This window comes from Mustela erminea, chromosome 8 (assembly GCF_009829155.1).
Source record: "Mustela erminea isolate mMusErm1 chromosome 8, mMusErm1.Pri, whole genome shotgun sequence".
NCBI lineage: Eukaryota > Metazoa > Chordata > Mammalia > Carnivora > Mustelidae > Mustela > Mustela erminea.
The window spans coordinates 70,561,786-70,586,201 of NC_045621.1; positions in this window are offsets into that span (position 1 = coordinate 70,561,786).

The following is a 24,416-nucleotide window of genomic DNA, read 5'->3' on the forward strand; positions in this document are numbered from 1 at the left end:
GCTGCATGGTTCTTTCTGTTATGTCTGTGGGTCCTTGTCCCCTGTCCTCTTCCTCTTTCAATGGCTCACTCTTGGAGGGTAGGTGTCAGCGTCTACACCTCTTTCTGTTCGCCTTCATGGTGGCTCTGTGCCCTCATAGCTCTTCCTGCGAACACGTCCATTGCGTAACTCCTCATCGCTGTGCCCTCCACCCCCAGGTCTGGACACACTGCAGAAGGGCCCTGCATATGGTTTTTAGTTTGAACTGAATTTGGATCTGTTGCAGGGGGTGCCGGCAGAGCGGGCGGGCGCTAATCAAGGCTTTCTGCTGAGGCCAATGGTGAAGGACACAATCACTATCATCTGTTAAAGTGGCTCCTTGATCAAGAGAAAACAGGTCCTGAAGGTAATTGCAGCCAGAAGATCACAGGGGTCTTTAGAGGCAGAACTGGCTCCCTGCTCCGGTCTCGGGTTGGAGGACGGTGAGTGCTTCTGTCCGTACAGGGAGCATCCTGAGGCCGGAAGACCTTTGCCAAAACCGGGACTCAGGGGAGCCCCGGGTTGCCCTGGGGACCTGACTTTGGAGGCAGGGGACAGCTCTTTCATAGTACGCAGAGATTTCAGTGGGGCCTAAATTGGTCAGCTAAAGCAGCCAGAGACCTGTTCTTTCCTCATGTGGTTCTAGGAAAGCACCCAGCCGAAAGACGCGTTTCTTCAATGCACAGAGGTTTCCTATGAACTTCATGGCTTAACAGTTAACCAAGCACCCTCGTCACAGCCAAGTCCTCGCTGCTTAACAAATAAAACCAAAACACAGTGGGAAAGTCAAAGACTCCATAACAGGGGTTGGTTTTCTGAATCAATATATCAGTATTTAATAGTAACAGTGAAGAGTGATTAGGCAGGAGATCCTCCTCTGTTCTTAGTATGTCATCTATTCAGTCTGTATGGGAGTTTCGGGAGATACACTCCCATTTTCTTCCCTTCCAGGAGGAGGAAACTGAGGCTGAAAGGGGTGCTGATGGATGTGTTCAAGGACAGACCGCTGGCTACTACCACCCGAGGCTTTGAACACTTCTTTTTCACCCTAAGTGCCCTATCATCTCCCCTAAACATTAACAGTTTCAAAGTCCAAGAATGGTCCACAAAGGAATAGGAGTAAAGAAACAGGACGACTGAGGCAGAAATAAATTCACTTAACTCTTAAGTAATGGCCACAGGAAGTAAGAAGTTCAAAATCTACACTTTGATTTTTAAAAATGTGACTCTGGCTATCAAGGTTAAAACCATGGCATGTAAAAGGCCAGTGTGAAGGGATAAAAAAAAGGAAAATTAGCAAAAGAAAGAGGACCATTAAAACAGCAGGAAGGAATAAAACCCAGAAAGCCTGAAACACAATGAAATCAGTTGGCCCCAACTTCCAGTTTTGACTGTGGGGAGAGGCCGAGCTCCCCTTCTCCCTGGGAAGTATAAATCTAGACAAAGTGACAGAGAAAGGTTACAAGTAAAAGGCAGAGCAAGGAGTTATCTTAAAAACGCAAGTAAAGGCGGCCAAGGACACGGCATCATTAATAGCAAATGTAGAAATCAAAGGGAAAACAAAGCATTAAGCAGAGGACAGCTTTTAAATGAAGGTGAGAGTCTCCAGTGAAGATATAATAGAGGCGAGGCTTTCGCACAATGGTAGGGAAGGACATTAAAATGCCATCTTCAAGACCTGACTTACCAAGTAGGCGCACAGCAGACTATAATGTAGTCTGGCCCAACCGCCCAAACCACGCATCCTGCTGCTTTAGCAACATTATTTGAGACCCTTGGCCAACATATCCTCCTGCCCTCGGGGCCCAAAGCCTACAAACACTTCCAAGGGGTTTCTTTATTTGCTTCCTTCCTCTCGCCTTCTTTGCGACGCCTGTAAACACACCGCACAATTACAAAGTCGCAGCCGCACGCAATATTGGCGCAGAGACACCCCGTTAAATCCGTTCCTGACAGCTGCGAGCCCCTTTTAAATTTCAGTTATAAGATCAACAACTGTAACCGCTAGCAGACCGTTACCACCCAGGGTTTGGGGAGTTCTGGGGACGGCGCAAGCCACCTGGAGAAAGGAGGCCTGGCTGTGAGCGCCTCCTGAGCTCCTTACCTGGCCAAACCTGCCTGGACCCTGAAGGACAAAGTCAAGAGCAAACCTGAAAGGCTCACGCCCCAGGCCAGCCTGAGGCTTGGGGCTGGAGCCTGCGTCACTGCCAGGCCGGTTCCCTGACGCTTCGTGCATTCTTTCCTTTCCCCTCGAGAACTTGGAAACCAGAAGTTAGCAAAGACAAAGACGCAAGATTCTCGGCCTGTTCTCAACTGGGAAAACTACTCCGCAAGTTCAGCCGCTCTGACTCTTAGCAGACAGGAAGGAGCGTGGTGTTGCTGGCCCCCCGCAACAGCCCCTGGCATGTGCCCCCTTGGCCCGTGGCTCTGGTCCCCCGTGGGAGGCCGCACGCACACAACCATGCCACTGGGCTCCCTGGACCTTCAGCCATGACCACAGCAAATGGGGATGTTACCTGGTTCACGCAAGTCTCCACCTGCGTCCCTGCCCGCTGGGTCGTTAGCTGCACAGAGCTCCCGACAGTTTCCAAGTTCAGCCGCCGAGCAAGCACGCGTCCACGCCCGGCCTTTCTTCTGGGATCTCTCCGCCCATCCAAATCCACCCCAGGTTCTTTACTTTTAGGACTTAAGTGAGACTGACTCTCATCCCAGGAAGACTGCCCTGAGTTTTCTAGTATAAAGTCCCATTAGCAAATATTTATTGAGCTTCTGCAGATATTTGGATTCTTTATCGTCAAGGTGCTGAGAACTCCCGGATAGAAAATTAATTACCCATTCCCTTACCTTTTGGTTACAGTTGTAAAGTACAGATGTGTATATCACTTTTAGAAATCACACATCAGGAAGTGTTGCCTTCCGAACACTTGATACATCTTCCCCCAGAGCTGATTTGGCCACTTGCAGATTTCATCAAGAGGACGGCCCTGTTATTCCCCCTTTTGCTTCAAACCCCGGACACACATATGGGTTCCCTTGAGAACTCTGAAAAGCCACATTTCACAGATTAGGACTTTTATAAAGAAGACCTACTAATTAGCCTGGCTCCCCAAGCCTCAGATATAGAAGAGTCTGGTTTGTCAGGAATGTGAAGAGACATGAAATGTTTTTAGGTTTTTGCAGTTTCTTGGGGATTCTGCTTGGCTCTATGCATGTTCTTGGCTTGTAGGAATACCATGAAACCAATACAGGTTGCATGGCTGAGCTAAACTGAAGAGAATATAGTTGGGATGGTGTGTCTTTGAAATTGAACTTAAAGAGAGCACATCAGTGGTAGCAATCAGATATTTTCTTACGGAATTTATGTTTATAGCAAAGCGCTTGCAAAGTCGTGTGTGTGTGTGTGTGTGTGTGTGTGTGTGTGACATCGAAGCCAGATGCATTCCCCCAATGACCCAGGGAAGCCCTTTATTGTCTTTGTGAGAATATGCCCACCACATTTTATATTACTCCAAGGATTTGTTTTTACAGGACCTAAACCCTTAAACCAGTATCTTTCAGGGCTTGAAATTCACACTCGCCTGAAAAATGGAGTGTGACATCCCACAAAAGATGTCCTTATTCAGCTCTAGTTTGTATATCAACATTTTGTTAATGAGACTTCTTTCAAAAGGAGCATTTAAACTTCTAATTAAAAAAAGTCTTTATCTAGATCTGACAAGCAAGAGCTCATCTGAAATCTCATCTCTTGTTAAAAAAAACTGTGAAGTATTTTGGCAATAAAGATTTGAAATCCAAATTTGATAAAAATGGATTGATAACAATTATCTCCCAAGAGAAGCAGGAGGAGTTCTTGTGTGTTAGATAAATAGCTATTAGTAATACTGTACAACAATCTGTCAACTACAATTCTGAAACTCCAAAACTTTAAAGTTTGGGGAACTTATCTGGTGGCAAAACATGACCCAAACCAAACCAGGGTTATGTATTTCTTGATTTTTTCTGCTTTTTGTGAATATTTTAGGTTTCCCCACAGACATATTAATGTGCTGATCATGGAGTCTGCCTCACATCCCGTTGGGAACATTACATGAGTTCATTCACCACGTTACCTTCCTAAGCTGTAGATAATTTAAAATTTTGAAACATACCTTGATTTTGGATAAGGGATTTTGAGCCTATAAAAGGTTTTAGATGAGGGATTTTGAGCCTATAAATTCATCTATGGTGGATGCCATTACATTTTTCTTCAGGGTTTGACCTCACCATTTGTTGTCGGTACGATCCCATCTAGCCGCACAAAATTTTGATCTAGAATTTGCCCCGGTTGCAAAAGAGAATGGGGTCTGTCCTCTGGAAAGAATTTTCTTGCCAGTTTCCCCCCATCAGGTCCCCCTTGGCATCTGTTGCCTTCCTTCCCCTGACCCCTGAGCTTTTTAACCCCACTATGGTTTGGAGGGATCCAGGCAAAGGAGATAGCATGAACAGAGGCACGGATATGTTCTGTGGGGAAGACCCACCGGCCCTACCAAGCTATGTGCGGCTTTGTGAACATGCTTTGCTTTCTCTCACTTTTGTACGTTTTCATACGCAGACCACTCCTGAAACGGAATGTTTGGCACCACTCCCAACATCATCCCAGAGAAGAATAAAGTGATCTCTCTCTTGTCCTCATTAGACCTGAATGTTAACTCTGCAATTATCATGCTGTATTGTGACAATCCCAGTGTGTGTGTGTGTATGCCCCATTGAGGGCATGAGCCTTTTATACTCCGAGGAACTATCGGAGTTGCTGGCATATCACATCTTTGAAGAAGTCACATGAATGTGTAAAAGGCGGACTGAGGCCAGATGGTGGAGTGTCTCCCATGCCATGTGGAAGAAGCTTTGCTTTTAGTTTGCACACGTATCATTCGGGATATGCCGGATTATACTGCAGTAACAAGCAACTCCCAAGTTTGAGCGATTGAACACCAAGTTTCTTTCCTGCTCTTACCGCATGTCCACTGAATTTTGGCAGGACGGCTCTGCCCCTTGTAATCGCTCGGACATCCTGGCTGATGGAGGCTTCCCCTTGATGCGTGTTTCTAATGATCACCAGAGCAGAGCGACAAATCGCACGCTGCTTCTTAAAGAGTCTGCCCTTTGTCACTTCCACCCACGTGGATAGACCAAAGTGATTCACGCGACCGTACGTCGTTTCGGAGAGGGTGAGAAAGAACGCTCCTATTCTGGAAGGTCAAGAGCCAGACTTATCAGGTCAAGAATACTAATGGCAACCTCAGTGGGGAACAGGGAGCCATACGAGATTCTTAAAAACAAAAGCAGGCAATATGTGGTTGAGCTAATAGATAGAGTGTGAAGGAACACAGAGATGATCTGAAATTGGGTACCAGGGGAAAGCGAGCGGGGAGATACACTGGACCAGCCCCGAGCTAGAAGGTTCGGGTCCTCCGAGCAGTTCTTGCACGGCACTGCGCTTTCTCCACATTAAGATACTTATTCTGGCTTCGCTTCAGTACCTCCAAGGGGAAAAGAGATATGGTGATGGTAATGTATACAGCCTTCCTGTTAGTCTGAGGGTTAATGAAAGTTGGGGGAGGATGTACTTAACTCCCTGTTTTCTATTCAGTTCTGGGGAGAGCTACCTCTTCAACAAAACGAACATTTTTTTGAGTTCATAGTACATTTTCACAGTGACAAATTTTGCCAAGCTCACCAAAATTTGAGCTAAACCTGAATAATGAGTTGACTATTTATTTTATGAATTGGATGCACAACCTGCCGGGTTTTCCAAGTGGTTCTGACAACAGAATCCCTCATCCATAATACCCATCCACAGCCCTCGTCTATAGCTCCCTTGTTGTTCTGAGGATAATATATTGATTGAGCCTCTTTCGATGGCGTTCTTTCCATGCTTCTCACATGAGGAAGAATTACTGCCGTTTTCCCCAGGGGACCTAAAACGACTGCATTTTTACGCATGTTATTTACTGTATACGTTCTCATATCAAAATGGTCAATTCATTTATTATCTTTTTAACATGCCTTAGAGAATAAAAAGTCTGTTCTTATGTTAGTATGGGGAGGCTCTTATTTTCTTTTGTATGGAAGTTTTACTTTGCAACCCATCAATTGATCTTGGGTCCATAAATAGTTAACATTAATTATGCACAATTAGCATATGATAATGTACGACACATGTTTCAAGTGAATATCAGACAGCATAATTATACTGAATATTATTGCGTTCAGCTACATAGGTCCACTCACAATATGATGGATGATGTGTTCCTCTCTACTGAACCCATTTACCTTGGCCTAGAGTGATGATTTTAAAACAAACACAGTGGAAAATACTGTTAAGTGTTTAAATGCACATAAGTTAAATACTGTTAAGCATGAAGGAATGTTTCCAAGTAGGAAGAGCTAAGGGCAGCTGACCAGTCCTTTGGCTTTTAGCTAGAAGATTATTTTAGATGCATACTGCAGTATTTTAGAGCTCAGCTTCAAAATCCTTCAGAACTCAAAGGCTGTTTTATGTAAAGTGTTCTGACAGGCAAAACGATTCCTTTTTAAACATAATTCACCTCTGCTCTGCAGGCTTATTGTGGAGAACAAAAACATCTACGCGAAGTAACAAACAACTATTTTTGGCACAGGCAGAATTGAAGGTGTGTAAGTAGAAGGCCCCCCCCACCCCCCCACCCCTCATTGTAGTGTTGGTTCAGAAGCACCCGGTGAAATCCAGCAAGAGAAATAAGGCTCGGGTCAATCCTCTCACCCGCTAGAATTATTAATGAGAGTTTACCTGTCTTTTCAAATGTTCTTTCATTAGAGCTTTTGAGTTTTCTATTCAAGTAAAATAAGATAAACGAATAGGCTATGATTGAACTTTCACTTTCTGGTTAAGAATTCACTATTCGGGGGCGCTTGGGTGGCTCAGTGGGCTAAGCCTCTGCCTTCGGCTCAGGTCATGATCTCAGGGTCCTGGGGTCGAGCCCCGCATTGGGCTCTCTGCTCAGCGGGAAGCCTGCTTCCTCCTCTCTCTCTGTCTGCCTCTCTGCTTACTTGTGATCTCTGTCTGTCAGATAAATAAATAAAATCTTTAAAAAAAAAAAAAGAATTCACTATTTGAAAAGTCTATTAGCCTCCAAAAACGAGACTTCCTTTAAAAAGAACCACAAAAGCCCACAGTAAAGATGACCTTCCGTTTCCCATTGTGAGCATAGCAGATGAGTCTATTCTGACTTGTTACACAAACCAGTTTCTGTACATGGACTTGATCCAGCTATTAGTGTAACTGGGAAAGGTTCATTCTGCTCCCTGCCCCTCTTCCCCTGTATGTCCTCCCATTAACTTTGAGGGACCCATCTTGAGCTCTTGTCTGGTTTCTATTTTAAGAACCTAGTTCAGCCATTATAATTAGTCCCCAGTTTGTCTGGAATCCTCTCAGGCATTCGAAAGATTCCAAAGATCTCAAACAAGTACCTTCCAGTTTTCCACTGAAAGATCCCTAATGGCAGAAGAAAGTCAATTTATCTTTGGGGGTCTGGGGTCCTAACTCAAAATGGGAAACGTCTTTGAAGCATTTCTTTTGCCATGAAGTTTTGTATACATGTTGTATCTCTCTGTATACCACATCTGACTGGTTTTTATAACCCAGAATCTTAATGTTCTAAGTTATATGTCAGTGAGTAGGTATGTATATTATGTATGTATCAGCACAGGCAGAAGAATGCACAGAATAGCATGACTCCATTAATATATTTGTGTAAAACATTTGACTATCTTTGTATGGAGTTGGGCCTGGGGAAATTTCACTTTCCACAGGAATGCACTAATTTTTTTTTGCTCCAAATGTGAATTAGTGCAAATCTAAAACAACAAATAGAACCCAATTTTGAGAGTAAGAAACAGGCTTTGCTGGGGTTGTAGCTGTGTTAACCTGATCAGGTAGAAACAGATCTTGCTTATTCAGCTTTTGAGTTGCAGAACTGTACAATCTTTACACTAGAAGAAAAGACAGATTCTACTATTCTGCATAAATTGGGAATTCTTTCTGTAGTGCTCATAATGAATGGTTATGTGGACTGATTTTGAATAATTCCATCTGACACCTTGGTATAATTCATGGTAGAAGGCTCGAGACACGTAGGAGAGGATTAAAAGACAAAGATATCCCTTATTTCCACCGTCAAGAGAACTACAGGTTCTTTCTCAAGTTGAGCTGAATCCACCTAATGGTTCTTTTTTCTAAGATGCATTTCTAAGAATCCATCTGTTCCTTATCCTTGATGACACTTCTCCTCAGTCTTCACTAGATTAAGCCGAACTGTTAATTTCAAGTATTCCCCTAAAGCTCACAGTTGCCTTTGGAGGCTCAGAAGTTTACCACCTGCTACCAATGATTGCAACCTTTTATATTAGGTTTTGCCATCACAGAGAACAATGCTTGTCACTCTATATTTGGGGTTCTAACTCAAAATGGGAAATTTCTTAAAAGTCATAAAGTTTCCTATGCATTTTGTATTAGCATGCATAACACACCTGGATTTTATTAAAAATTTATAGTTTAAATTACTAATCGTCAAGTAAAAACTGGATGGTCAGAAAAACCACACGGCACCCATCACTTGGAATGTCCCCTCGCACACTGCCACCACAGCATCCTAAATGGTGTGTTTCCAGAAGCTGTTGCCAAGCAATTGTTGCCGTGTTGTCCTTCAAGTTCTCCAGGTACAATGTTATTCTCTTAATCGTCCAGATCTTTGATAAACATTTGTTCACTACTCTATACAAGGCCCTGGGAGACCTTGAGAGCCTGACAATGGCAGTTCCTGGCTTCCCAGAATTTACTGTCAAAAGAGGGATTTGGACAAGTGAACAGTCATTAACAAGGTAGTGTATGTGATGCCAGGATGGGCCAGAGGATCTAAAAGGGGTTCCCTAATAGGTGCTTGAGGGTCAGAGGAGGCTTCCTAGAGGAAGTGATACCAGAAGTCCAGACTGGAGGAACCAGTGAGAATGAGCATTCTCCTGGGGGAGGGCAGGGAAGGTGTGTAAGAAGGTGTTCTCAGCACAGAACTGCATGAGCCCAATCCCAGGGGCAAGAGCAAGCATGGTCTATTCGGGGACTGAAAGAAGGCAGGATACTGCCAGTACTGGACGTGAGGAGGGGAAACACTTGCTGTTTGAGAAGGTAACTGGGACCAGCTCATGAAAGACCTTGAAAAATTTGAAACTAAGTTTAGACTTTGTTCTAAAGGTCAAAAGAAGCCACTAAAAGATTTTAAGCCAGGAGCAGATTGGAAGTGGTCTACCAGCCTGGAGGGAGGGAGGCCAGCCTCAGGCATTGATTTATTTTGATTTTCTGAGCTTCAATTTCTCATCTTTGAAATGAAGACAATAACATGTATGTCAAGGATTGCTAGGAGATTTAAATGGAGTATTAGGGAAAAAAAAAAAGAAGCTAGATTGGTGTCTGGCATGTATTAGGCGGCCACTAACACGGCCTGACCTCTCACAAGTCTGGGTTGTTGTGCTTGTATTGATGTCTGATTTCTTTTATAACATGCTTATAATTGACTTGGTATTGAATCACCAGAAGGTCCTTTAACTATAGCAAGGCCCGTATGACCATCAGTGAATGACCATGCCTATCAGCAAAAGGGCAGTCAATGTCCTTGTACAAGTTATTAGAACTGTTGAGCCACAGGTCGGTGACTGTTGGAAGCAACAGCCTTGGGTGTTTTTCCTTGGTCCTTTGTCCTTTTACCGAAGCACATGTGCTACTTTTTCATATTTACTCTTTTCTTGCAAGTTCATAGATCGTGTTTTTAAGATTACGCACTTTTTGCTACCATCTAAACCATATCCATGGTAGAGTGGAGAGAAAGGGAGGGAGAGGGAAAGTGGGAAGTGGGGATGAGAGAGGGGGCGAGCCGGCGGAGGCGGCGGCCAGGCCACCACAGCTGAAGACCGACACTGGGTCTTGGTGCACGCGATAGAGGATAAAACCTCCCTTTAGGCTGTAGAAAGCCTTATGCCAATCAAAAATAAACAGTGACGCAGAACACTAACCTACTGATGACTGAAACTGTGTTAGCAATATGCACGCTTCACCGGTACATTTTAATGGAAATCATCTTGGGGAGTGTGGTTTTCCACAGAACTATACAAGTGGAATTCTCTTTGTCTTCATTATTTTACCATGTAAATTCACTTAGTAAAACCATGCAGTAGCAACTCTATTATTCCTAATATTACTTAAAAAATAATCTGGCTATGGGGCACCTGGGTGGCTCAGTTGGCTGGGCGTCTGACTCTTGATTTTGGCTCAGGTCATAATCTCAGGGTCATGAGATCGAGCCCCACGTCACTCTCCCTGCTCAGTGCAGAGTCTGCTTGTCTCTTTCCCTCTGCCCCTCCCCCTGCCCCCATCTGCATGCTCTCCCCCATGCTTTCTCATGTGCGCTCTGTCTCTCTAATAAATAAATAAAATCTTGAAAAAAGTAATCTGGCTAACAGATACAGACTGGAATCCAATGGCAAAATATTCTCACCAGCCTGGCAGTCTTCTAAGGGACTTCTCGCCATAGGCAACTCTGAAGTCATACCAAGATGGAAGGCACAGTGTAACTTCTACCCAGGACCAGTGGAGAGGTGGAGCAAACAATATGGCTACAAAATTCTGGGATCTTTCATTCACAGTAATAGGCAAATTAATTAATAGAGGTCTAGGGATTTAGCAGAAACCACCTGGCCCTTAAAGCAGAGACTGATGCACAGAGAAAACCATTATATTCTGTGGAGTTATAAGGTTAGTGATTGTGAGTCAAGATTTGACATTTATTTTATTTTTCCCATTCCATGAACAGAATTGGTACCATATGGCAACTAACCATTGGGAGGTTAAAAAAAAAATCACAAGATGATAAATTTCTGCTTTTAAAATATAAGTGGATTAAAATGCTTTGGGCTTCTCTTTGTTTTTATAGTACTCCATTTTCCTTTTCCCTTTTCTTTCCCTGAGAAGTTCACCATATAATATCAATCACCTAGAAGACACTTATGAACTGGCGGTGTTACTACACGTATATGTAAGATACAAGCTTGGATTTCCTAGTGGAAAGGGAAGGCCTTCAATGAAAATCCAGATTTAACATTTCTTTGTAAGGGATCCCTCACTTTTTTCTCATTCTCCTGAAACTTTAGCTAAGGAAAACCAAGCTCTCTCTTTAAACTTTTAACTGGTATTACTGTATTATCATCATTGTATTAAAAATTACTGTTTCTACCTAAAGGTGCCCCAAATATCCTCCTTCTCCTTAGTGCCCCAATTATGCTGTTAGAGTTTTATTCCTTTAGCTAAAAGCTTGCTACAATACAAATATCTGCACGGAAGGGGTAGCAATTCGTTTTTTGCACTATCCAGGAACCCACGGATCTAACATAGGAAAGGAAATGGAGTGCCCCAAATTATTAGGCACATGATTGCCGAAGGAGTATGATCTGAGCTAAAAAGCAGCAGAAGAGGGAGACTGCCCTTGCCAACATAGATAAGCCGCCACCCAGGGATTTGGCTAGGCTCAGCTGCAAGTGGCTCCAGGCGGGTGGTTCCTTTGAACTCTACGGTGTGAATATTTGACGGCAACAGCACTAGAGGACCTAGACAGCAAACAGTGGGAAAGGTTTTCCTGGCTGACCGGAAACAGCCAGTGGGTAGTCACAGGCAATCTGGAAAAGTCACATCGGCTGTTCCCTCCTTGAATGGATTTCTGCAGAAGACACAGAGGACAGAAATGGAAAGGGCGGTAGCCAGAGCAAACAAAGCTACTGCATTTGTAGCGGGGGCATAGCGTGCATGCCTGAAGAGGGCAGCTTTGAGGACGGAGCTGAGGAACTCTTACCTAGTACAGCAGCCAGAACCAGGAAAAGACAAGAGAATCCAGGTGAATACCTGAGCTGGGCCCATGAGCCAGGCAGCCCGAGCAAAAGACCTCCCTAAGCCCTGGGAAGTGGGCTTTCAGAGCTAATACTCCGAGCGCATTTGAGTCACCCTTGCAAGGAAATATTCTCAGTGCTCCTCAATATTGACTGAGCACTGCAGCGGATGTTGTATTAAGCTTGTCTCAATTAAATTTCATAATAACCTGGGTATAGTTATCCTCATTTTACAGAGGAGGACACTGGGGCTTAGAGCTAACTAGTTCACCCCAAATTTCAGAGATAAGCAACCGTATTCACTTATTGGCTAGCTTTAGTAAGCCACAGACTGAGAGGCTTTCCTCACTGTTCTAGAAGCTAGAAATCCACCATCGTGTTGGCAAGTTTGATTTCTTCTGAGGCCTCTCTCCTTAGCTTCTGAATGGTCTGTAGATGGCCATTTTCTCTCTGTGTCCATGTCCTGATCTCTTCTTACAAGGACACCTCAGGATGAGATTAGGCGCCTAATAACCTCATCTTACCTCAAGAGCCTTTCTAAAGATCCTATCTCCAAATGCAGTCACATTCTGAGGGACAAGGGTTTAGGACTTCATCATATAAAATTTTAGGCAGATACAACTCAGCCCCTAACAAGAGTTCTTTATTTTTCCATATATATACAGATTTACCACGGGTGAACATGATTGAGTTACAAAGTAAACTATTACCTTAGCCTGCGAGGTAGAAAGCACTTGAGGTACCTCAAAGCAAGACATTTGTGACAAGAGAATGATTATGTAGGTGACCAAAGGAAAAAGAGGCCCAAAAGAGACAACATAGGGATAAATAAGCTCAGGAAGATAATCGTTCTCCTGGGGCTGGGGGGCACAAGGATTGGTGTCACTGGAGCAGCTTGAGAATTGGGGCCCCCCCGTGGACCTGACCCATGGTGGGCCTGACTGGGAGGAGCTGGGATGACAGATGGAAGGTCTGGTTTGGCAAGTGATGATGCCAACTGAGACAGAGAGGAGGAGAAATGTCTTAGCTTGTCTGCTCTGCCAGTGCCTACCTCTTGTTGGACCTCCCCCAAGCCTGGAAGACACGAGAACCTCCGAAATGTAGCATCTCCAACCGCCTACAGTATTGAGCAGGGCAAGGCATGGTTCTGGGAGCAAAGAGCTGAACTCCGACGTAACCGCAGAGTTTACTTCCCCGGTGGGACATGATGGTTCTCATCTCGTGGTTTTGTGGGCCTTCTCGTGTCACCAGTTAAATTCCTCGAACAGCTGCCATGGAGAAATACCTGAGTTGTTGAGACCTGGTTTAAGGCCAGGATGCTGGGGCATTTGCTTGGAGAGATCAGAAAAGCCCTACGCCTTGTGCTGATAGATGGTCGCCTTCCTCGTTTTGTCTGGGATGGATTGTTCTCTAAATGAGCTAATGCTTGCAAAGAGCTCAGCAACTGTAAAAACGTGACTTATCCGGCGATTGCTTGGTTCACTTGCTGCCTGTCTCTTGCACAGTTTTTCCTTTCAACTGCAGTTCCTTAAGAGAGGGACAGATTTTTGCAGGAATCTGTGGCCCCAGCAGCAGCAGGATTGATCATAACATCTAGTGGAGCCCTTTGTGGGGAGGGGACCTGGAGGAAGAGGGAATGCACGTTTCACGTGGCTAGAATCTTCTGCAGCTGTGAGAGAGACATGGGATGTCAGCCATGTTAACAGAATCATTTAGAGCCACTTGTTTTCTATGCAGAGACTTTTTCGAGACCCGGGCTGTTTTGCCTGCCTAATGTACTCTGCATTTTCTGCAGTCAGACCCCACTGCATGGGTAATGACAGAAGTTGGAGGAAGCTTGGGGATTGTGCCAGTAGACACAGACACTAACCTTGTCAGAGCAGAAAGAGATGACATACTTAGGGTATGGAGAGGCACTCCATTCCTAAACCCCTAAAGCAACTGGGAAGCAAGAGATTTGATGCGGACACACTTACCCCATGGTCAGATTTCGCTGAAAGCAACAACCATTAATCATCTCTTTTTAAAGGGTGGACCAGCAGAGGACTTGTTCTGAGTCCTTTAATGAGACAACAGGTAACAGTGGCAGTTTCCCGGGGGCGGAGTAAGTGGCCACATGCACAGCCAAGTGTGGACCCAGTCGCCTCTCTTGGCCGGCACTCCTACGTAGAAAAGGTGTGCGCATCCGAGGAATAGCTGATGAAACCGTTTCAAATGGAGGTACATTCATTAGCAAATATAATTCAGCTGTCAAGACACTGTCTCATACACATACACACCAAGTAATTCTGTACTCACGGGATCACTGTTAATGACCCCCAAAACATAATGATTTAAAACAGGTGACTCAGTCTCCACAGGTGTATTCCTTGATTCTTGTGGGCCTTGGCTGGTGAGGTGCTCAGCCTATGTCTAGCAACACCCCCTGCTAACTCTTGCAGTCACCCCTGATTCTAAACACCGTTTTGGCAAGGGGTATATCTACTTACAGAAGAAATTGTTTTATCCCCAGCACCCAGCACAGTGCCAGGCCCATGGTGGGACAAATGAATCTCTAGGATACTCTGAGTTTGCACATAGAATGTTTGAAGTAGTTTGCCATCATATTTAATGAACAGTGTGGTTGGAATTATTTCACTTTCTTAGCAAAGAAAATCATAATATGAATAATCAGCTGCATTGAATCCATTCTCATATTCTGGTCCCAGAGTTTTCGGAGGAGGGGGTGTTCAATTATAAATGGGAATTTGGATCAGAGGCCCAGGTCTGGAGAGTTCCAGACTTCCATGGAGGCTGTGCCACCTTAGTCTTCAGTTTGGGACATCTGGGATTGTTTGATGTTTAAAATGGTTTTCAAACGTGGCTGCTCATTGGAATTATCTGGGGAGCTTTAACACTTCTGATGCCTCAGTCCTGGGATTCTAACATAATTAGTTTGAGGTACCACTTGGGCATTGGGGTTTTATAATTCTCCCAGATGATTCTAATGTGCAGACAAGTTACCATCCAAAGTAAGACTCTTCTCTTCTGCAGATATGGATACTTAATGTTACTGATGATGAGTCTCTAGTGACTTCATCTCCATTTGTTTTCTTAAGTCCCTGACAAAGCGAAATGTGTGCCAACCTCCACTGGAAGTCAGTTTCTCCTGAACACCGTATTTGGCGGATTGGTGGCAGACATCCCAGAGCCTGCTTTCTTTCCCTCCTTATAATGGATGCCTCCCATTTTGTGCTTTGGGTTTTCTCCATCGCCCACCCCATGCCCCCTTCTCCCTGCCCTCTACTAACTTTAGAGTGGTGGGACATAGTCCCCCATTCATCCCTCCATCTCACAGGCTGCCAAGAACATTTGGTTTTTAAGGAGTTTCATACTAATTACTATGAGGGAACTGGTATAGAGCAATGAAACGTAGGGAAGGGACCAAGGTTCCAGAATTTCTAACCATCTGGATAGTAGCAGTCTCTTCTATAGCTCATGCCCTTTCCCTCTGAGATGGTGACTGGAAGCTGGGGCCTATCAAACCTTTCCCCTGACTTTCAGTTTCTTTCCCTCTCGGATGCAGAACATCCCAAGATCACCCCCAGCCCCTCACCACTGCTTCAGCAGCCAAGTTGATGGACGGGTAAATCCTGGTCCTAAGTGAGTTGTTTGGCTTGTCTGAGACCCTCCAGCCTATGGGATGGATGCCCACTTTACTGTCTTTATTATGTAAGCCTGGGCACCAACCTCTTTTAAAACATTGCCTCTGTGGAAAAAAATGTGTTTCAAATCGTAAACAACTCACATGCAAATAAACTTTTGGAATCCAACCTGTTTGTAAGTGGGAGACAGCTGACACTTATAATACAGTAAATTTTATTCAAAGGAAAGAACTCATAATATGAATTAACCCATTGTTTCAGCCTTAAGCGATAAATAATACTAGCAATAAAACCAAGGTGCTGGAAAGTTTCAGAAGGTCAACTGGGAACATAATGCGTGGCATTATTGTGTTCTAGCATAAGCTACAGCTTTCTGTTGAGGTGATTGCCAAGATCCGGGGAGGGTCCTGGACCTCAGAATTAGCGTGAGTTTGGAATACAAGCATCAAGCCCTTACTAAGAAGCCAAACACATATTAAATAAATCGAATTTTCACCACAACCCCATGGATTAGTCTCTATTATTACCCACATTTTATAGATGGGTAAACTGAGACACAGAGAGGTGAAATAGCTTTCTTCTAGCATAGAGCTCATGAGTGTCTAACTTATGGTTTTCATTAGGCAAGTGACCATTCAACACTTGTCACTACGTGTGGGTCACAAGAGTCGGGTAAAGGAGGCCATCTGAGTCATATGTCATACCTAAAGATGAGGGAAAAAGACAAAAAGAGGACAGATACTGCCTTGGCTTGGGCAGCTGTCTGTGCCAACACTCTCAGAGGAGAAGACTCTTGTGTGGTGAGCACATGTGTGGAAGGGCACACTTCACATGTGGCATATTTAAATTTAAATGTACTCAAGGATTGGGCTTTGGATGCCTTGATTGTCAGATTTCCACAACACTATTCTTGCTCATGCCTGAGGGCCCTAACGGGGAAGCCCCTAGAGTCCAGACATTCTTATGGTCTTAAAAACAACTGATTTTGTCTATTTAGGTCTCCATAAAATATAGTCAGCTTGCCTTTTATGACTGTCCAATGTCAGTTTTCAAATTTGCTTTCCTCTTAAAGAGAATTTTTTTTTTTTTTAAGAAAAGATGAAAAGCCTCTAACAACTTAACAAGTCTATTCTGGAAGTATTAGTAATTTTACCCAAAACAAATTGTGAATAAATACTTTATAAGTCTCTTGAATAAAGAATCCCAGTTCTTAATTTTGGGAATAGTTTTTATTATTTGTAAAGATTCAGCTATGCCTCTCCTAGGAATAGGTTGTACATTTCCCTGGCCTCAGGGCAATAGGATAATCACTGGTCCATTAAAATAAGTGTCAATGCATCATAAACTAGTGTAGTTTTTCTTGGAGGGCAAGGAATGAAGTATGAGTGAGATGCACCACAGTGTGAATAAAACATATTAGGGACTAAGGAGTTATGGATTTAAATTTCCATGATTTTAACCCACAGTTCCATAGCACAACAATCTGTGAAGACAGGAAGCATTTCCATAACTCTGTTGGTGGCAGGCTTGACCCGAACCAACGTGATGCTGTTGGTGGTCCCTGAAAACCCTTTCCCAAGTGTGTATACATATACTTTATTTTAGAAATTTTAATGTGTTTGATTATTGAGCAGTGCCTGGGTCCCGCTGTAGATGTCATAAAAGTGTATACACAGTATTAATTTTTTTTCTTTTAGTAGAAAAATTTTAAATTCTGAAAAAATCAGGCTCCAAGGACTTTAGAGGCAAGATTATAGAACTTTTTAAAAAGGAGCATTTGACTGACATATAAATTCAGCAAAACATAGCACTTCATCTGCTTTTCAAAATTCATCCATCATTGGGGTGACTGGCTGGCAGTCAGTTAAGCATCCAACTCTCGATTTCAGCTCAGGTCATGATCTCAAGGTCGTGAGATTGAGCCCCAGGTGTGGCTGCGCACCGGGTGTGGAGCCTGCTTAAGGTTCTTTCTCTCCCTCTCCCTTTATGTCCTCCCCCTCTCTCCCTCTTTACATAAATAAATTTATTTATTTATTTCACCAATTTAATTAACAAGTAATTATTGAAATTTAAGACTGAGGATACTAAAACTAGAAACAATCTAATTAAGATGAAGACAAAACATTTAATTGTCACACATGGGACTATGGACACACAAACTCAGTTAAAGACTCGAAAGGACTTTTGCTATCACCCAGTACACAAAATACATGTTTAAACAACTTTTAAGCCGATCGTGCGAGGGCCAAATTTCCACGGTGCTGGAGCTAAAGTGTAAACATGCTTGAGTACAGACATGGTGCTTCGTCGCTTTGAAATAGATGCGTGTGCCGACCCACAACACAGAAGTGCCGGGGCGGAAAGGAATGCCGTCTGCTCCAAAGAAAGAAGGAGCGCAAATATACCAAAGTCTATTGGCACAGCTGGAATTCAGAGTATTTATTTCACCATCTAGTTAATAGTGTGTGTGCATAACTTGTTTAACAGTTCCAACTACATGCAATAAATGCCCATCAATCCTACCAAATAGGTTATAGATGTGATACCAAGGCTCAGAGAGGTCATGTCATTTGCCCAAGTTGTGTAACTAATAAGTGGCCAAGACCTCAATTGAACATGATACTGCTCCTGGTTGCTCAGTGTCTGTACACATGGGGGGCAGGAGTCAGTGGGGACTAAGGTGGTGGGGACAGCACAGGACAGTGAAAGAACTCTGCATTTGTAGCCCAGGGAACTGGGTTCAAGTTCTGATTTTATCACTAGCTCGTTCTGTGATTTTGAGCCTTAGCTGTAACACGTAGATGAGTCATTACTGCTTCTCTGGGTGGCTGTGAAGGCTGCATGTTGGCCACTAGATGGGCACATCTAGTGCCCTCTGAAAACCTCTGAAAACAGTGTCGATGAAGATCCAGAATGATGGGCATCTCTCCACACGCTGTGGGTAGGAGTGTAAACTGGTAAACCTTTGGGAAATAGTTTGGCATTATCTTGTCAAGCTGAATAGGGCCGTCTCTCCATGACTTAGAAAATCCACATACACAGAAACCTGTGCATACGTACACCAGCATATATGCATAAGAATGTTTTTTGCAGCATTATTTGTAATAGCTGCAGCCTGGAAACAGGCCAAATGTCTACCAACAGGAGAATGAATATATCCGTCATGGAAGAGTCACACTATGGAACATAAGAAGATAGTGAAAGTGAATGAACTTTAGCTATATGGAAAAAAAAAAACACACACATGGTTAACTTTTTTTTTTTTTTTAAAGATTTTATTTATTTATTTGACAGAGAGAGATCACAAGTAGGCAGAGAGGCAGGCAGAGAGAGAGAGAGGAGGAAGCAGGCTCCCTGCTGAGTAGAGAGCCCGACGCGGGACTCGATCCCAGGACCCTGAGATCACGACCCGAGCCGAAGGCAGCGGCCTAACCCACTGAGCCACCCAGGCGCCCCCATGGTTAACTTTTAAATCCACTGTTGAGGGGAAAAAGCAATTTTCAGAAGAATACATACAGTGTGATACCATTTTTGTAAAGGACTAAAATAGGCAAATTAAAAAGCATCTTGTTTATAAATAGAGCCATATGAGGTCAAATTATTTTTTAGTAATAAGGGGAAGATAAACTCAGAATTCAGACTTAGTGACCCTTATGGGGGGCAGGGTGTAGCTGGGTGTGTTGGGGATGGTATTCTGAGATGAGCACATTCAGAGCTTTAACATTATGAATGATATTCTGGTTCCTCTACTAGATGCTGGGGTCACAGATGTCAATTATTAAAAATTATTTTTCATAACATACATATTACACATAATCTTTTTGGCAACATCAAAAGTTATGTGGTACCCATTAAAAAGCCCTATAGAGTGTAACTCTAGGTCTTTTGAGGAATTCTACTTCCAGTTCCCCTTTTCCTTAGCATCTTGTCTAAAAGTAGACACCCAAAGTAGATGTCCAGAAAGGATTTATCTTAAATTAACATACTTACCTAAAAAGAAGTTAAAAAGATATGATATTCATGAAATGCTTTGCAAATGAAGAACACGATACAAACAATAGGTATGATTAAAAGAGAAAACTTACGGTAATACCGTTTAGTTCCCACTCCCTCAAGACTGAATTGTTTTAATTAATGATCTTGCGAGGAAATGCCTGTCAACACTTCCACTGTAGATGCATAATTCATTGAATCGGTGCCCTCCAACCCACTAGTTTCCGATGGAACAACGAAGTAGGAGTTTATTTCCAACCTGTTTCTGCTCTTTGGTTTTAAGAGAGCGAACGTTTTCTTCAGTCGTGGTTGGGGGTGTTGGCGGTGCAAGGAATACTTGTCAGTCTGAAAATACTGAAACTGACGAGGAAAGAAGAAACATGCACTCTTCTTCAAAAACACTTTTCTACATTCCTACGGGGAAAAACCCAAGGTGGCTGTTAAGGCGATCCGCATTATTTAGAGACAAAGAGGAAAGATCTGAGGATGTGGCATGCGATGGCAAATAGCGTGCTTTTATCGCATGTGTTGGGTACCTAAATTTTGTCATTCACTCACAACGCGAAGTGTGACGAGGAGAGGGCCTTTCATTTTTCCCACTAATGGCCCACTCTCTGTGATGTTATTATTTTCGCTCTCTATTACTTAAATTTTAAAATGCATCCCCAACTCAACCTCTTTATTTTGGATGATCTCTTGTTCTCATGCCTCTGGACATCACTCCTTTCTCCAGAATAAAGAGGGAAGACTCAGATGGAAATTCTTTGATTATCAAATAACAATTAGAGTTTTTTGTGTGTGTGTGTGCCTTTCAACGCTGTACTGTATTTTCCTTCCCCCAAACAGAGGCAGCCCTGAAGTGCAGTTAGAAGTCTGTTTACACCACCCAGATATCAAATTGACTTGCTAATGGTAACTCTTCCTTGGTATCCATGGGTTACTGTGTCATGTGATTTGACATCAAGTACAGACAGTGCTGATTAGGAGCGCCCAGCTCTGTCCATCTCCGTGCATCACTGAACCATCTGGTCATTTATTCACTAATAAGCCCCTAATGGCCCAAATATTCACCGGCCTGTCATTGTGACATGGCATAAAATGCCTACATCTTTCAACTCGCTTTGACATGTTGCTTGTTTCACATCAAAACCCGTCATTTACAGGAAAAGAGCTCAGAGGGGTAAAAACTTGACCTAATCTGCAGTGTTAACACAAAGACAGAGGCTTGGTATCTAGTAGCCTGACGGAAAGCATGTAAATGGGCAGGAATTCATTTTGTACATTTTTTTTTCCATTCTCATTTTACAACATTCTTTAAGTTTGGTATCATTCCTAATATGGGATTTTATGTGGGCTCTGCGTCGAAATATCTATCCTGTATCTGTTTAAATAGTAAAGAGTGCTTTAAAAGGAAAGAGCTTTCTGGAGGCATGGAGCTTGCCTGTTTATATTTAAATGGGGAGGGGAAAAAAATAATACAATATGGATCCAAAAAGCCAGTGTCTAGGATTCTCAGAAGACTATGGTTTGTTATTTTAACATTCTTATTCTCCATTCTTCTCCAGCTTAATAGGCTGTTTTTATGCATTATGTCTGGGTATCATAGGAAAGGAGAAATTACCCACGTTTGGAGCGTTTGATATGATCACCAGAGCAATAATGAAAGGTTGTAATCCTTACTTTCAGTCACAGCTAGTAGGAAAGAGAGGTCAAAACTCCTCAAACAGACTGGCATAAGCAGAGTTCAGATAATAAAAATTAGAAGGGGTTATGGAGGGGAAAATGCAGCCTTCTAGTACATTCGGTGCTGTTGAAATCTTGGTCCTTAAGTGGAATGAAAACATCTTGTAAGTGAGGTTCACTAGCTGATTTTCGGTTGTTCATATTTTACCGACGTTATTGAAATGGACATTTTTCTCAAAAATCTCCCTATCTCTTGTGTCTCCTTTTACTACCTTGTTTTTTAAAAGAAATAAGTTTCTAAAAATCGCATGCTGGCATAACTTAGTGTAGAGCATCATTTTCCCATTGTCTTCCTTCACCCTTCCCTGAGGCCCCGTACCTCAGCTGTCCCCCATATCAGTAGGCTGAGAGAACACAGCACCATTCTGAAGATTTCTCCCAGCCCATAACCAAGGAAACCAAGCAAAGGGGGGGCTGGCGGTGGTGTAGAAGGCTGATTGAAAGCTTTCCAACTTGGCACAAAAGGTGGCTTGGGCACACGGGTTTATTTGTGGCTGGCTGGCTCTCTTTGCAGGCACGGCAGAACCTGGATATGATGCAGTTGGTCCCCCAAAACCCATCTGAAGGTTGGCTCACACACCTGTTGGCCCCAACTGACCTAGAGTTGAGCCCAAACCAGCACCCCTTTGTTCCTCTTTGCTTCCCACAGGAGGAAGCCAGAACCAGAGCTTCCTCTGAAGGATGACAAGAGAGATAAAACTCACCAGTGAACCTTCCAAGTGCTCTCTCCATTCTAGTTTTCTGATTTATGGATGTAGACCTTTTAAAAAGAGCAGCTTTCAGTGCTGATTTGAAAATAACCCCAATGCCCTGCTGCCTCAGCAGCAGCTCTCCCAAATTAAATTTTCTTGGCCCTATTTAGAAAAAATCGGTAATGTTGGTCATCAACTTCTTCATCCTGTTGTGACCACTGGTTCTTCATTTGTAGCTTTATGATGGTTTCAACACAGATGATGCTCAGTCTTTATATCACTCTACAACACTACAGCAAAGCCTCTACACTCGGACCCCACATTTCTAAACTGGAGGGAAACTCAAAATTCTCCTTTTTCTTTTGGGATCTAATATTCCTGATTTCCTGGGATACTCCTCACTAAAAATATTCCTTCCTGTCATGCCCTTAATCAGCCTTGCATGAAACCAACCTCAAGACTTAGTGCTTTATTCAGACAACTCACATTTATTTGTTTACCCATTCAGTTGACAGACACGAATTGAGCATCCAGCATTTTTTCTAGACACTGAGGATATGAAGATGACTAACATGATACTCCAGCCCTTTAGGGAACTTAGAGTGTAGTAGTTTTTTCAGAATATGGGATTTGGATGGAGGTGGGCAGACATCAATAAATGAGGGTATTGGGGAAGACAAAGTTGGGAATTTCCAAGGCTTTGTTGTGCAGAAACAAGTAACAACAAAACAGTAAAAGAAGAGGGAACTGTTGGAGGTAGTACAGGAATATAGGGGAGGGTGGAATGGGTAGAATATCTATGTGCTCTTGAACCTCCGTCCTCTTGTAGACAAGGACCCACATATCCCACTTAGTCACCTCCCTACTTTCTCTCCCTATTGTTCATACCCTTCCCTCTCAGCACCAGTAAGGAAAAAGTGTCTTCAAAACAGAAAAGTATTGTAGCATGGAATGTCAAGAGAAGGAAGGAGGCAGGGAGGGAGAAAAGAAGGGGGAGGGGAGGGGAACAAGAAGGACAACAACAACAGAGAGATAAGGAGGGAGGGAAACTCTTGGACGAGTGCCAAGTCCTCGGAACCTCAAAGCTTCTGAATTAAATATCGGAAAGTCCCTTACCTTACAATAACAGTCAGTGGCTTTTCCTAGCAGGTGCTCCTTGGCCAGCCCTATGCTGGGTTCACCAGGATAGGGGGAAGGCCTGGCATAGGGGATAAGCTCCTCCCTTCTCTGTCTCATCATAAACACACCTTTTCACCTCTCCCCAGTCCTTTCTAATATTTATTTATTTACCTTTCCCTTGATCTCCCATCCATATTTTCCTCCATGATGTGACCTCCATGCTTTTCTGAAGAGTTGGGGAGGAGTGGGATGGGTGCCATCAGGAATGGTTGTGTCCTTGGCTCTCTTCTTCCAGCCAGGGGGAAGGATTAGAGTCATTCATCAGTGGGATTCCAAGACGCTCATAAGATTACAAAAGTGATTATTTTGTTTGTTATTCCTGATACAGAGGATAATAAGTGACTAGGAGTTGGGAGACCTATTTTGTTCATCACTCAAACTGTGAGTGGCTGGTCATTGTCCTCCCATAGGACTGCCTGGGTGCTTGGAAAACCACTAATAGAGCATTCTTGTGAAAACTTTTACATTTCAGAAAACTTACAGAAAACAGAAACTGAAATCATGGGCACACACAATAAGGTTATATAGGTGAACAAAAAAAGTCCAGTTTTCCTTTTTTACTTTGGTAAATATATAATATAAAATATATCATTTTAAGTGTATAACTCAGCGGCATTAATTATAATCACAGTGTTGTGCTGCCATCATTGCTATCTATTTCTAGAAGCTTTCATCACCTTAAACAAAAACTCTGTATCCATTAAGTAATATCTCCCCATTATTCCCTCTCCTTAATCCCTGATAACCTCTAATCTACTTTCTGGCTCTATAAATTTGCCCATTCTTAGTGTTTTACGTAAGTGGAATTCTACAACATTAATCCTTTTGCATCTGGTTTATTTTGCTCAGTGTAATGTTTTCAAGATCCACCTATGTTGGGCACCTTGATGGCTCAGTTGGTTAAGCCTCTGCCTTCAGCTTAGGTCATGATCTCAGGGTCCTGGGATTGAGCCCCACATCGGCTCTCTGCTCAGGGGGGAGCCTACTTCCCCCTCTTTCTCTGCCTGCCTCTCTGTCTGCTTGTGATCTCTATCTGTCAAACAAATAAAATTGAAAAAAAAATCCACCTATGTTGTAGGGTATGTCAGAACTTCATTCATTTTTTGTGGCCTAATAATATTCCATTACTTGTATAGATCACATTTTGTTTACTGATTCATTTGCTGATGGACACTTGGGTTATGTCTACTCAATTTCTTTGATT